The sequence below is a fragment of the Daktulosphaira vitifoliae genome, unplaced genomic scaffold (genome assembly GCF_025091365.1).
Source record: "Daktulosphaira vitifoliae isolate Bord-2020 unplaced genomic scaffold, ASM2509136v1 Scaffold_216, whole genome shotgun sequence".
In the NCBI taxonomy this organism is placed as follows: Eukaryota; Metazoa; Arthropoda; class Insecta; order Hemiptera; family Phylloxeridae; genus Daktulosphaira; species Daktulosphaira vitifoliae.
In genome coordinates, this window is record NW_026099784.1 from 1 (window position 1) to 17,125 (window position 17,125).

The window sequence follows — 17,125 nt, forward strand, 5'->3', positions numbered from 1 at the left end:
AAATTATTGACATCCAAATATATAATTTCAGATTTTTGTTGTTTGATATCATAATGAGGCGTCTTTTCATTGTTGGCTGTGTTATGTTTCAACACCGAAGTTGTCATTCCTCCCCGTATTCCTCTCTCAATAAAGAGTTGCTGTTCATAATCACTCATAAGATCTAATGAAACGCCCGTATGCAGCAGCATAGCGTCAAAAGACAGACCGGGACTCGTAAAATAATATGCCGGTTCCAATTTATATTTTAGTAAACATAACTTGCGAAAATTCGTAAAAACGTCCGCAAGTATTGTTACGTCAGTTTTCAGGTACAGATCAGAGTACTCACCGAGCGTTTTACAATTGAAATGTTGCCAGACGTTTTGTGCATGTTTGTATTCGGCATCATCTATATGCGTTTCTGACGGATCATTATACAAATCGGCTTTTGGCGGCAATTGTTTTTCTTCGAGTACATCCCAGCTTGAGGTGTATGAATACACGCCTTAATACGGGTACACGCCTTTACGGGTCACCAAATCAATGTCACCGTCCGATGAAAACGCTTTTGCGGTTTCTTGGAATAATTTTATGTCGGCGGCGCGCAAATTTTCAGCGAGAGCCGCTAAACTAGTACTCATAAAACGAAATGTATCTACGAACCTTAGTGAAAATTTGTTTGAAACAAATTTTGAAAAAGAAATATATTTTTCTTCTGTAGCGGGTATTACACTTATTCTACTAGTATCTCTTCCGAGGGCTTTAACTAAAAAGTGTCCGTCGTACGAGCTAAGATTATGGAAATATACGTTTACAAACTTGGGCGTTGTTAATTTTAAATTGCAACTGTTACAAAGTGTTTTTCTAAAACTACCTGAAACGAATATAAATATATACATACATTTTCTTTTTTATAATAATTACAATACGTTTAATATAGTTATGTTTATGATTTACCTGTCAAATGATCATGGTCTGCAACTTTATGATTTTTCTCTGTAAAACTACCATTACACAAGTCACAGCAGGTTTTCTTTATATGTTCTTTAGTCTCTTCGTGTGTCATACAAANCTCTTCAGTTTCTTCGTGTGTCATACAAATATCAACGTTCGTCTTGAGCAACTCTTCAATTTTCAACGCCACTTCAGTTACATCATCCATGAAACGATTGACTACTTCCTCCGGCTCACTGCTTTTATTTCCTCTATATATTTTAGGTGTCGTTTGAATATTAAACTGCTGCAATAATTCTGTGGGTACACTGTCGGCTGCTTTTACTATGTATCCATAGCTCATTGCAACATGATCATGTATATATCTTGTGTTGCCTTTCGTATCTTTGTTGGACTTGACCAGCAGGCTTTCAAAATCAGCATAAATTGCAAATGGATGTTCCTGTGTTTTGTCCCATGACTCGAACTTTAATTTAGTGCCCTCTTCAGGNAGACTCGAACTTTAATTTAGTACCCTCTTCAGGCATTATAGGTAAGAATGGTTTGTTTTCGCCACAAATTTTTTTATGTTCTTCCAGCGCCTCAACTCCACGTAGTTTATACTTTTTATGTACATTATTAAAGCCCGTGAAACACCGTTTACAAAATATCCTTTTTGCTGTATTCTTTGTTATTTGTGATTGTACCAATCGACCAAAATCGGTAATATAAGTGTAATGGCTGTCACCCGCGGCGTTTGACACAATTAACAAATCGNCACGTGATAATGAATACTGTACAAGTATGTGCGGACAAATCCTCCATACAAATGCCTTATTATTTAACCGATACATGTATAGACGTCTTTATTTTAATAATAGTTAATATTATTTTTTAATATCATTATAATAATTCTGTTGCAGTGATTGATATTTCAAAGCAGAACGATACAATTACATTCCCGTCTTTTGACTTACGTATTGAGATTGAAGCATCAACCACGTTCCCGCTAATACGGCTGTATATGCTCTAATAATTTCATACAATGTATTTACTTATACACCTTTTGACAGAACTGTCCGTATATTTTAACATTTTTTACATAAACATGTAAACATTTATTATTCACCTTGTAATTATTATTATTATTATGAAATAAATATACTATATAAAAAAAAAAATTAATCATTTCATCATTGTTTGATTGTTGAATTTTAGAGACCGACCATCTACCGTCGGCGTATTGTATAATTCGGTCTATTTGACGGCTTAATAGTAAACATGTTTTTATTTTTCTTGATATTGCACTGTTAATAGTACACTGTTAGTCCATAAGTCTATTAATGTTTCCGTTATTCAATAACACTCGACACCCATCCACTATTCTGGATTCTAATACTAAATGCATGGTATCACGGTACAATACTTTGGTTATATTAAAATCGACATTTTGGTATAACATAATGTTCTCTCCTTTTACCGGAGGTGATTGTAGAAATAATGTTATTTCATCCCTCATGCCGTAAATAATATTTAAACAATCTGCTGACATACTAATATATCGTGAAGGAGTAATAATGCATACCGTAACATTGAAGTCATCCTTTGGATTCAGGCCCACTTGCAAAAATTTTCTGTCGCTGAACGCAATAGTGTAACTGCTAGAGTCAATCATCTCGGCTGGCGGTGTTGGTGCGATATAAATGTAGTGCTGTTTTCTTACAGGTTCGACAGCCATATTATTCATAGAGTAGAGTCTACTTTTTAGAGCTGATGGTTCTTGATGACACTATGACTTTATCAACGATTTCATGCTCATTTATGCGGAAAAATCACATATTTTTATAGAGGTGTCATCAAATCATAGATCACATACCCCCGTAAACTCACCCATTCCTTCATCACTTAAGTAATTTCACTTTAATATCATAATAATTAATTTTAAACTCTCGATTTCTAAATATTTGTATACAAATATATGTAATAGATTATGTGTATACATGTTTTATACAAAAACGATTACACATTAATGTCTATTAACAAACGCGGTAGTGTGACTGAATAATCAAAAAAGAATTTGATAAAATATTATTTCTAACGTATAAATATTTTCTCTAAAATTAAAAAAATAACTCAATTCTTATGAAATAGTATAATATTATACATATTTATTTATTTACTTTAATATCATAATAATGATCACCTTATGATGAGTTTCATCATCATCTCCCCTTCTATGTAGGGGTAAATAGTTGGTCTGCTGTTTTAATACATACGTTATTCAAGTAAGAGGGCTCTCTATGGTCAAAAGCATACACGTCACATAGCTAAAGTTGGGTTTCGTGGGATTAATAGCCGCCGTCGCCGCTTGATTACACCTTTCACTTTTTTGCATTCAAATATTTTCATATAATTTTAAAATTAGGCAGTTTTCAAAATCCCTCAAATTTTTCTATGATATATCAAAGTATACTGTATGATGTTCCTTCTACCTAGGTATACTATGCATATACCAAGGTAACATGTACCATGGTATAACGAAATGCTATCTAGGAACGAGAAACATCNATAACGAAATGATATCTAGGAACGAGAAACATCGACCTTTCACCATATCCCCCGGCCGTTTACACCGCCCGTCCACCTATGACTGGGTAAACCTACATCATTTGGGTGGGGGGACTATGCCTTTCACCATATTTCCTCGGCCGTTTACACAGGCCGTCAACCTAGGGAGAGGAAACGGCCGGGGCCGTTTTGGGGGGGTCCCAGCTCAGACTTTATAGATCTACTGACATGCTGTACAACAATAGTCAATTACACATTTTAATGAATACTCGAGAACACCACAATATTTGTTCATGAATGCGAATAAATAACCATGATAACAAAAATGAATACATTTTATGAATTTATTCAATACACATAACACCACAATGCTTAAAATAATTACATTAACATAACTTTTGATTAATAGGTATCATATATAAGTAGTTGTCTTAAATCAATTATTTTTAATTTTAAAAGTACATTTTATATTTAAATAATTATAAAAAAATGCTCAATAAACAATGATCATAAATTATAACTAATTTAAACTATTAACGATATAATTTGAAAAAAATTATATCGATATCGATACTAAGAGGAAATAATTTCTAAATACATATTAAAATAGTTTATTCTAATTGTATCAGCTAAAAGAAAATTTAATTTTAAATTTCATAAATATTAAAAATATAAGTGTATTCACAGGTCTTACGAGTAGAAAGTTATCTATGGGGACTATCATCACAACACCATTTTGAACGTTCTGCGTACCTGTACACCCCAATCTGGATAGGAGTGGTTTTAAATGTATGTAAAAACCTCTTCAAAAGTGTCACTTTGCTGAAAGAAATTTACAAACTCAAAGTACATTCCAAAAATGTATTTTTATGTTTTTTAACCTTATTATAAAATATTTTTCGGTATAAGGGAGGTTGTTAAAAAAAACTTGTTTTATCAAAATTAACCATAGAAAAGTACATTATATCGAATATTTTATTTTCAAAATTCCATTTTGCGGGTACCAGAGTAACGCATCTTTTGAAATCTTGACAAAATAATATTTCGCAATATATTATTTCGAGATCAATGATGTACTGAAAGTGCAAAGTATTGACTTATATATCAGTTATAGTGTACACTACTAACTGTATTTCGTTCGAATTAACAAAAATGAAAAATACAAGTGGTTGTTTGTTTTTATTATTGGCAAATACATTATCAACAATCGCGAGAATTTGTGCTTATACTTTCGCGTATAAAACGTCAATAAAGCCAACCGTTTGTACTATTATTATGGTTGTGATAGTGCTATTGTACTGCACTATGACACTATGTTTGATCAGTTTATTGTAATTTTTATATTATATTATGTTAATCTTATAAAAATGTTTTTATAATACTATTTTTCGAGGAAAAGAGAGGTTGTTTAAAAAATAATTGTTTTTACAAAATTGTACATAATACCAAATATTTTGTTTTCGAAATTTTATTATGCAGGTAACAGAGTAACGAACATTTTGAAATTTTGACAAAATCATATTTCGCGATGTATTATTTCGAGATTAGTGATGATACTGATAATGAAAAGTATTGACTTACATCATTTGTATAATCACTAATATTGACTTAAAAAGATTTTTATCTAAAGTAATTAAACCGTCTAAAACAATTATTGATTTCACCACAAAATAACATACGAGAGTCTTCAGAAGAATCTTATTGAATAATGGTAAAATAAAAAACCGTAATATAAATCAAAACTTATTAACTTTAAAAACGTTCAGTAAATTTATTTTTCATACGCACACACACACACAGATATGACTCTAAACTGTAATTTTTTCATTAATATAATATAATATTAATAAAATAAAAATACTTCATTAAAATATTATGAAAATAAATACAATTCATAATATTATTTCTCCAATTATATTAATATGTTCTTGAAAGATATTATATTCATTTAAAGGTAAATATTATATATGAAATCAAAATTCAAACTAATAATTTACAGTACAACAAAGATTTTTGTAATATTACTTCTATAATAGATTATTAAAATAATATTATAATTAAAAAATTGCTATCAGGAATATATGATCGCAAAATATACAAATTTCACAAGACAACAAATAATCAAAAATATATTTTTTGTTTTTATAATATTTAGGTAAATTCTGTGAATAATTTAGACGCTGATTCCAAATTTGAAATTTTTCTATCACACATTAGTTTTTAAATAATTAGCGATTTGATAGTAAATAATAACAATAACTAAGTGTATAAAAACAAGTATGAATAAGCCGAGACGGCAGTTTAGTTTCAACTTCGAATTTGTAACTATCACTCTAAATATGAACTCTACAACGAATTGCATTTAGAAGAGGATGGTATTCCTAAAATTTTAATTAAACCTCTTAATGGTAGAATTTACCATAATAATATTAAATTTGATGGAAATGTTCCTTATTACATTGAGACCAATCGATAAAAAGCTTATTAATTATTTTAAGAATTATTTAGAAAAAAGTCAAATCGTATTATTAACAGGGCTAGTTACTTTAGATAAATTTAGGTAATGCTCAAAAAAATACTATACAAGACTAATGGTTTATCGTAAGCTTTTTGATTATTCTCAAAATAAATACAATACTAAAAAAAGTATTTTTTTTTTTTTATATATTTTTTGATTTGTCAGATAATAATTACTTTTTAGAATTATCTTTAATCGGGAAGTCAACTTAATTTTTTCAAATGGCATCATACATATTTAACTAGCTCGTAAAATAAAAAATGATCTAATTAAGAAAATGATTGGTCGGTAACAAATTTGGGGCCGGTATTACTAGAGATGAAGAGTGCATGCATCAATTTTTATAAAAAAAATTTATCAAAAATAAATTTATTATTATTATTTATAAAATTATATTTTTATCAAAAAAATATATTGTCATCTGAAACATATTGATATAATAATGTATTTTTACTTTTTAATGATATTAAATTTTTTAAAGTGCGATTTGGTTAGATAAACTGATTTATTTCAATAAATTGTTTGTCCAATAACATGGCTAAGTAAATTATAAATAAAACATTTTTTTTAGATTCCTTTATTTATTGGAAGATGATTGTTGATGGAGAACTGCGTTATTCGATAATATTTTTTAAAACCTACACTATATTTAATTATCATTGAAGTATTTAAAATAATTTGCCATTGTATAAATAAGATATACTACACAACAAAAAATAAAAACATTTATGAAATGAATTCATAATATTTATCAATAAAAAACTGTAATTTATTTATAATTGACGGACCACAAAATATTGATGTGTTGTACATCACTTTGATGAATATCGAATATCTTATTATCTGGTACAAAAATGTGTTGGACGGTGTTATCATTTGATAGCCTAGATACACAATTATATTATAAATAAATTGTTATGATTTCAATAATCATCAAAATTTGTTTATTTTTTGATAATTTACTTTCATTTCTTATAATTTTGATTAGTAAATCGAGATTATAATTATATTTAATAGGAGTGAATAACTACAGAAAACACCTAATAAAAAGTACCTTGAAATTTGTTGGAGCTAACAGTTCAAACATATTGCTTGGATTTCAAATTTGCTTTTTAACATGTAATGTATCATTTTTTTTAATAGTTTTAAAATAAAAAAATTTCTAGAACCAGACAGAAACTTTTTGAAAAATATAAATTAATAAATAATATTTTTACTATAATATATTTTTTTTAATTATACTTATTATTTTTTAGATAACGTTTTTTAAAGCATTATTGATCAATAAAGTAATTGTGAATATTTTATCAATAATTTTAGCTTCGATATGAAGCTGTTTAATTATAATAAGCTTATTTATTTATATTTTGAACTCAAAAAAAAGGCAATCTTTCAAAATATTTTTACTGTTTAGTGTACAATGAAAGATGATAAAAATGGTTGTGTAGTTGGATTTTTTTGGTTCTGAATGGATAATTTTCTTTTGATTTTATTTACAAATATCTTATTATATAATAAAACATTGAAAAATCACTTTATGATGTCCGATTAATACATTTTTTTTATGAAATAACTTGACGACGTTATTTCAGGAAAATTATTTGCAAAGACGAGAAAAATTTTTTTAGCACACTGAAGCGTTTAAAAATGTTATCGAAAACGGTCATTGCTGCCAGCGTTTTTCGATTTAAAACCTAAAATTATTACCAGAATTACTTAGAGACATTCCAAAGATACCCTGAAAGTTTCGTTGAAATCTGTTGGCATTTTGAAATTTTATTTTAAGTCCACGTACATAGTATTTTGTAAGATATGATTTTGTTTTGCACATGTCAATTTTGTTTTAATTTTATATTGTTTTTACTTATAGCACGGCATTTAAAGAATATTTTTAATAATTATGAAGTTTTCTCTTACCTACCTGTTGTTTTGAATAATAATTAGTGGGTAATTATGAAATATAATAATATGTAATACACCTAGTATTTTGTAGATATATTATTATTTAGTTTATAAGTGGGACTATTTTTCAGCTAAACTACTTTTGGAGTTATATTTTTTTAACAATCGCGTATCATGCCCGACTACGCCGGNTAGCTAAACTACTTTTCGAGTTATATTTTTTTAACAAATGCGTATCATGCCCGACTACGTCAGATATTCTTACCGAAATCAGTGGCCTACCTGTAAGGACAGCCTTAGACACCTAATGCTCTATAGGAGCGTGAGGCCCGAAAGGTACCAAGTCTGGGGCGGAGCCCCAGCTAGGCAAAGCCTAATGTAAAATATTACTGTTACTTTGTTTGAACTAACTATTACACTCATAAATATTCTATAATTAATAGAATGCTTACATTAAAATTACATTATGGTAAAATAATTTTAGTTAATTGGAAATATTATAATTGTTTTAATAATTAAGAGTTATTGGGTGAACAACTCTTAATAAATGAAAATAATTGTAATCTACTAAGATTTTTTGGAAACGCCAACAATAAACAATATTGATATCAATTTTCTTAATACGTTGTATTTTACGATAATGAAATATGTTTTTTTTATTTTTTTGGGAGTAAAGTGAATATAGAGAGAACCGTATTTTCATCACTTTAGTATAAAATAAAAATTATTATTAAATAAGATGTGAGAAGGTAGTTTATATATAATATCGTCTAGGGTAAGGCACCTATCTAGCTGTATGATATTTAAAACGCAATGTATTGGTTCTTCAACAATATTTTGATTACTTCCAAATGAGCTATGAACTATTTCCGTACAATTTGAACATTCATCCAATAACATACAATCACATCTGTATCATGTACCAACACTATTTTTCGATAGATTTTCGTGAGAATTTGAAATTTTATTATTAGGTAAAGGAGGCAACTCAACAATGGCGTAAGAGGATAAAAGACCTTCCATAATATCTGAGCTTTTTACGCTCAGATGTTTAGTGACAATTAAAATATATTTAGATTAGCCACTATATTTAAACTACATTGACATATTAGAGTATTGTTACGTCAGGGGGTATTCATAAGTAATATTTTTATCACCCTCTTCAGAAGGAATACAATTTTATTGTCACCATGTAATTTTATTTATTTGAAGGTATCTACCGCTTTCATCCTTTTAATTATGTTTTTGTTAAAGTATTTTACACTCATTTTTATAAAAATTAGAAATAAAACTCTTAATAAGCAATCAGTAAAAATTGTAATTTTTTTATTAAAATCATTATTATTATTGTGATGATTATAATCGTCATCGAAGTAGTTTAAAATGTAAAATCTTCGGTTTAAAATTGATATGGTATTGATTTTACAATAATCAGTTTTCCTTTTATTTTTGTATGACTTTGTATGACTTTTTTGTATAATAGTATTACTACGCTGTTAATGAACCGATTTTGATGATCGCTATGCTAGTAACAACCCGAATTTAATCTATATGAACATATCAGCATTAAAAATTGAAAAAAAAATCCTTCATGTAAGTATTTATGATAGTAATGTCAAATATAGTCAATCAAACATAGATATCAATCTAATATAACATGCAAGAATTTATATGCATTTTATTTATTAATATTATTTCACGATTAAAACACTCAGCACAATAGAGCCACGGCACAGTGGGAACAAGTATAAATGATATCTGACAGTGGTTAACACAACTGTCACAATAAGCCTCCAATGCAAGTCAATAAATAGTGAATAATTAAAAAATTTCATTAGAATCAGTGTATTTTTGAAAGACTTATAGCAAAATGAAAAAGTGACGAATTTTTACAGAAATATCACTATTGTTGACTTTAAAGTCAAATGTCAGACCTTCTAGAATATTTTCATATATCGAGTAAAAAAAAAAATTTTATCTGCGTGGGGGTTGGTCTATTTAAAAGTCTTCCTTTTCTAAAGTATTTATGTTTTACAATGGATTTTCAAAAAAAGCACACTTTATTATTAGTATACTCTATTACAATTTCATTTGAATAAGAGTTTAAAAAAAAATTACACCAGTTTTAAAATGCAGAAAAATAATTTTGAAAATACCATTTTTTACGGTATTGTAATTTAAAGCTATTTTTTTAATTTTTAAAAATAAGGGGGTTTTACTAATTTTCAACACTGATAACTTTAACTATATTATAATCCTATTCTTATGGCGTATTGTTCATTAAAATCAGACCGGTGAGAGCTGAGAATTTTCATGTACAGGCATAAAAAGAACGCACTTTATGGTAAAATTTATACCTTCTCAGCTTCGCTTTTAAACTAAAAATATATTGGGAATAGCACATCAATCGAGGCACACTATAGAGTGATTTTTTTATCATAACCCACTCAATTACTTACAGAATAAACATAATTTAACACATTCTTTTTTGTTTTTTTTAGTTTCACATTGCTCTTGAATTATTAACTTTTTAATACTTATTAAGTTCATCCCTTATGCCTTAAGGGTGTCAAATTTGTTTTTTTAAATGGTACACACACATTTTGAATTTAATAAAATGTTTGTATTTTAATTTAATAGTAAATGGCATTTGAATTTTTAATATAATTTTATTAGTTTATTAGATATAGACATTTAAAGTTTCAAATTTTTGAGGTAATATTCATGTATAATATACAAAGGATTACAAATACAGGTAGCTAATTGGTTTTGTATGACGTCGCTGTCACAGTTGCGGAATGTTTATTGTCATTAATGACTATCAATAGATATACTTTCTGTATTGCCAGTATTTTTCAACTCACAACAATGTGCTATTTACCATTGATAATAAATGCTGTTAACTTGCGATTATCGATGTCATGAAAAACCTATATTTGTAATCCTTAAGGCATGTTTAGAGTCATATTATTTTGATTTGATAATATTTAAAAAAGTTATGGTAGTTTTAACAAAAAAAAAAAATAACAAAATTTACCGATTTTAAAAATTGTAATTTATTTGGGAATTTACAGGAAATGAGGAAATTCTTTCTATTTTTAAGGGTAATGACTTCAACTAGAAAAGATATGTGATCATTTGGCGTATTGTTAAAAGAAATCGGTCATGTAAGAGCTGAGAAAAAGTGGCAACAGACAAAAAAAACACATCATAGTAAAATGAACTCCTTCTCAGCTTCGCATCAAAGCTAAAATAATTAACACAAGAAATACTCAAATAGAAGTATATTTATAGATATTTACATATAAATAATGTAATACATTTCATTTTAAGCAATTTATGACATCTGAAAAAAAATAATTTTTGTTAATTACTATTGTAAATATTTCTTTTAGGATTGTATAAAAACATTTAAGATACAAAACGTTTTTATAAAAGTGAAATAATGTTAATTTTCAACACGATAATCATTAACTGGAACCATCATTTTTTATAAATTCTATTTCAAAACTGAGGTTTCTTTATTAAGATTAATGATTGATAGAACCCTAATTATCAAAATAAAATTTATTTTGTAATATATATTTTATCATTATATATTTTCGTCTTAAATATGATATTTATTAATATGTATTTTGGAAGAAAAAAAAATTCTTATACATATCACACCTAGAANCGTCTTAAATATGATATTTATTAATATGTATTTTGGAAGAAAAAAAAATTCTTATACATATCACACCTAGAAAAAATTTTGAGAACGTTTCTACTATTTATTAGGATTAAAAATATACTTCAGGTAGCTTTAAAAATAAAATGTAGCCTTCATAACAATACAATGCCCACCCTTTTGGAGAGTAAAAAAGTATAACGAAAATAATTAAAAAAGTATTTTTTTTTTTTTTGGAAAGGGATGGTTTTGAGGTATTAGAGTTTCAAGATTTAGTATTTGCGAGGATCGCGGTAGTGTTTAGTGTTGCTCATTTTTGACCATAACGAACAAATTAAAATTCTTCTACGTTACGCATTCCTTTTAAATAAAAACTATAATAACTCAAAAAATAATAATACTAAACTGGTTATTGACTAGTCAAAATTTTATTCAGACTATACTCCATTTAATATTAAAAGAATATTAATAGGTTCTTGTTGACTTTTAGGAGTTAACTTTTGAAAGTTACTCCTTTAATCTACCCTTAGGAATAATTTTTTTTTTTTAATAGACTTTACATTAATATTGGTTTATAAAAACAGAAAAGATTTTAATATATGCATTCTTATAAAAAAAAGGGGAGTACTATGATTAATATATCATACTGTATAAACAATGTAATTTTTTTTTTTTTTAGGAATGAATATTTGCAAATCAATGAAATCAAAATAGCTGTATAAATCATTTCATATAATATCGACTCTTATTAATGAAAACGAAAGTTCATACTTTTACATAACTCTTCTAGAAGTAATGTATGAAATGTATATTGAAAATTCATTGATTTTTATTATGATATATTTAAGTACTCTATATATTGTTTTGAGTAAATCAAATGTAAAATGAGATTTAGTCATGTTTCTTGGAATATATATATATTTAAATATCTACCTTTTATTTTATNCATGTTTCTTGGAATATATATATATTTAAATATCTACCTTTTATTTTATTTTTAAAGTTGTTAGGTTAAAACATTAATATTATTCACAATTAGAAAAATTACCTTCCACTTTAAGTAATTGATTGGGATCCCTACTCAATTTATATAGAGTTTTCTCTATTATTTCTTCATCTAAATCATGTAGCAAAAATATAAATCGTGCTAGCTTCATAGTAATATATCCGTTATTTGCATATTTTTGCAAAACATCAGATAATTTTTTTATACTTTCATTTTCCGATTCATTAAATAATTCCATTGCTTGCTCCATTGTGATTGAATTATTTTCTAAACGTATATAAATTAAAAATTTGTTAGTAAATTTAAGTGATTTCCTTAATTGTTCATTTTCTACAGTTGCTGAGATATTGATTTTAATAATTAATATTATTTATATTTGCACTACAATCGGTCGTTATAAAGCGAGTTCTGTTGCATTTCATTTTTATGAAGAAATTTGATGAAAATAATTCTGTTTGTTTAAGAATGAATAAAATAATTTTAAATATTCATAATAATAAAAATTATTTAGTTTATATAAAATCGTAAGAAAAAATAGTCTGTTTCTTTAGTACTCCATAAATTTTTAATTAAAGTAATTATTTAGAAAAATTTCACGCCTGGCGATTGAGAATGTATGACTTTTAGGTTATTAAAAAGTTTAAATTATGATGCAAATATATATTATAAATATATCAAAATATGTTTATAGTATACTATAAAAAAATTTAAAATATGACATATTATTATGTATAATTCTTAGTTTACTTTCCCATATTTTCATATTTTACGTCTAATAATTAAATTTTTGATTTAAAATTTGACGAATTTTTAATTGAATACGCTTAAATATTTGGTCAAACATATTCAAATTTTTTTTTATTAAATTAAAATTAATTAGAAATAGTAATTAAACTAATGCCTTTGTAGAAAATTTGAGAAAATTATAGAAATATGAAAATTAGTCTGAATATTCTTCAATCAACAAAATATGCAAAAATATAAAAAAAAAATTCTATTAACTTAATAATTGTCAAAATTTTTTACTCCATTAAATTGCATAAGGTCAATAAAATCTTGTTTTGAAATTGACATCATTAAATAGAAAATTTTATTAGAATTAATAAAATTGTATCATTAAGATTAATATGTATTTAGGAAGTTTTATAAATACTATTTATAGTAAATTTATCAGAGTAGCTCAATATTTTTTTGCATTTTTATCGTAATAGATAACTTAAATAGAAGTAATAGTATTCATTTCCTAATAACTTTTGGTTTTTAAAAAGATTCTGCAATTGAAATATTTAGAAATTAATTATTTTGATGATTTACTTTAACTAAATGAACCAATCAAAATCAAAAAGGAATGTGATCATTGATCTTTATTGAAGTTATTGAATCTAAATGAGTTAAAAATCAAACGAGTTGAAAATGTATTCTAACTTATTTTAAAAAGAATTAAGAAAAAAATGAAAAAAATTCCTCGACATACAAGGTAGTTTGAACCTTGTATCCCAAGCGCATTTACCGACTCGCTACCGGTGGCTGAAAAATTTGGCTATTTAAGCTAATTCAAATTGCAAAGTTATTTTTCTCGACTTCAAAATGCAAAAAAAATTAAATAAGTTTAATTTTCTATGCTATATTAATTTTTATTTATATAATATTTATTAAAATCTGTACTCCTCTTGTCAGATATTTTAACATAAAATAAAGTACAAAACCCAGAATTTTAACACAAAAACTAAATATTCTAGCTTCGATGCGAAGCTGAGAAGATATTGGTTTTACTATGATGTGGTTTTTTTTTTTTTTTGTGTCTGTTACCACTTTTTCTTAGTTCTCGCCGAACGGATTTCTTTCAACGATATGTCAAAAGATCACAAATCGTATCTAGTCAAAGACATTACCCTCAAAAATTGAAAAATTTTCCCTCGTTCCCAGTAAATGGGGGAAACCTCCAAAAATATTACAAATTTAAAAATCGCTAATTTTCGAAATTTTTAAAATTTTATTACTTAATATTGCCATAACTTTTTTAAAAATAACCAAATCAATATAATTTTTTTTTAATAGATGCTTAATGTCTTTACTTATTATTTGGTATATTTTTTTTATAAAACTGACACTTAACCTGCCCACAGTGGGAGATTTAAAATAACAACTTTTTCACAAAATATAAACTTTTTCAACTTAACTTTTGAAACTGTTCCGGAAGGTCTGACACTTTTATATATATATTACATTAAAGCTAATGTAATATACTTTATCATGAAAAAAAAATTTTGGACTGTATATTGTCTTCATGGTAAAAATAGCTACCAAATGCTATTTTTGTGTGAAAATTTTTCAATTTTACATTTTATATGTTTTATATTAAAATGCTAAAACTTTTTAAAAATGTATGGTTCAATACAATTCTTTCATGAGAAGTAGTCTTTCATCTATGAAGTAAGTATATTACATCAATTTAATATACTTTATTATGGAAAAAAAAAATTTGACCTCTGAAAAATTTGATACTTACATTTTTCGAAATGTTATAACATTTTTAAGTTGAAAATTTAAAATCGAATATCGAATATTTTAACACAAAAATAGCGTTCTTTTAACTACGGCAGCCGTTTGCATGCAGAAGATAAAGTGTCGGACAAATTTTTTTTTTTATTTTATAGTACATAAAATAAGCTTTAATTTGATATATGTTTAAAGGACGCTGTATTTCCGAAACATTTTCAAAAATTAAATTGAAAAATTTAGTTTTTGTAGAAAAGTTGCTATTTTAAATCCTCCCCAGTTAGCAGCTTAAGTGTTAAATTTTCAAAAAAATGATATCAAATAAAAAGGAAATATCTAAGGTTTCAGTATAAAAAAAAATAATGTTTATTTTTGAAAAATTTATGGATGTTTTAAGAAAAAAAATGACAATATTTACCAATTTTTAAATTTGTAATTTTTTTGGAAATTTCCCTCATTTGCGGGGAACGAGAGAAAATTTTTGAATTTTTAAGGGCAATGTCTTCAACTAGATACGATTTATGATCTTTTAACGTATTGTTGAAAGAAATTGGTCTAGTGAGAGCTGAGAAAAAGTGACAACAGTCATAAAAAAAAACACAAAAAAACATCATGGTAAAATTAATACCTTCTAAGCTTCGCATCGAAGCTAAAAGACTATAAAATCTATGTATTATTCAATGGTCAGTAGGGAATAGTCAGCTTATTATTGTTGTATATACATATATATCTATTTAAGTTTGCTGTCGTTGTGTCGTATCGTGTATGTTTATTTAATTATATGAGAAAAACCAATTAGTCGTCGTTTTCCACTAAATGAATACTATGTTCGTAAGAAATAATAATGTAAATGTATATGAGATAATATACTTTAACTTTTTGTGTTTTTAATATATTAATTATAATTTTTAATAAGTGTGAAACATCATGAGTAATTAATAAAAACATAATTAATATTAATTATATTCTCTTTATTATTTTATTAATAATAAAGTAGCAAATTTTATGTAACCTATGGAACTATAGGTTTTTTCATAATTTGAAGTCGACTTTTATAAATTATAGTTAGACTCATTTGAAGTATCTTAATTCATTACTAAATCAATAATAAAAGAAAATTAAATAATAATTACTTATCTGCTCATAATCTTCATCAGACTTGCCCTCCGTGATATCTATTCCATATTTAGTTTTACTAGCAAAAGCTAAGTTCTTGTAATAAATTAAACCATTATCACTTCTAGCTGCTGATTCGAATTTTTCACTCACTCGAGACTTATTAATTTTGTAGACAGTGTCATGATCGTTTTCCTAAAAATACAATCTATTAGTTTTATTTGAATTTGTTGAAGTAAATGAGTCAAATGTTTCGAATCTTGCATCTATTTATAAAGGTAGTTTATATAAAATAGCTTGAGTTTTATATTATTCTTTAGAAGTATGAAAATATTGTCAGAAATAATATATTTTTAATTTACTGAAAAAAAAATTTCTTTTTTCACTTTAAAAAAGTATAAAAAATAAATACTATACAGAGTGAATTTTTTATGATAACCCACTCAATTACTTACAGAATAATAATAATTAAAAATTTTTTTTTTATTACTATCTTTAGTTACACATTATTCTTGAATTATTAACTATGTAATACTTTTTAAGTTCATCCCTTATGCCTGGTAAGGGTGTCAACTTTGTTTTTTTAAATGGTAACACATATTTTGAANTCATCCCTTATGCCTGGTAAGGGTGTCAACTTTGTTTTTTTAAATGGTAACACATATTTTGAATTTAATAAAATGTTTGAGTTTTCAATTCAATAGTTAATGGCATTTGAATTTTTAATATAACTTTATTCGTTTATTAGAAATAAACATTTAAAGTTTCAATTTTTTGATTTAATATACATGTATAATACACTAGGGATTAAAATTACAGGTAGCTAATTGGTTTTTTATGACATCGATATTAGCAGGTACAAAGCATTGTTATTATCAATGGTAGTAAGACACATTGTTGTGAGTTTATAAATACACTAACTGACAATACA

General features: G+C 26.1%; 1 long non-coding RNA gene across 3 annotated transcripts; it reads right to left on the reverse strand.

Moving 5' to 3' along the window:
• Window positions 1-11,131: 11,131 nt before the first annotated feature.
• On the reverse strand, window positions 11,132-16,411 carry LOC126909264 (uncharacterized). 3 transcript variants are annotated; one of them, XR_007704981.1, is made up of 3 exons: window positions 16,212-16,411; window positions 12,622-12,846; window positions 11,132-11,150 (listed from the first exon to the last, which is right to left on the reverse strand). It is a non-coding gene; the product is annotated as an uncharacterized LOC126909264 (long non-coding RNA). The 3 variants fall into 3 exon arrangements; XR_007704979.1 differs by lacking the exon at window positions 11,132-11,150 and adding an exon at window positions 11,173-11,451; XR_007704980.1 differs by lacking the exon at window positions 11,132-11,150 and adding an exon at window positions 11,173-11,249 and having other exon boundaries at window positions 16,212-16,410.
• Between the last annotated feature and the right edge of the window lie 714 nt (window positions 16,412-17,125).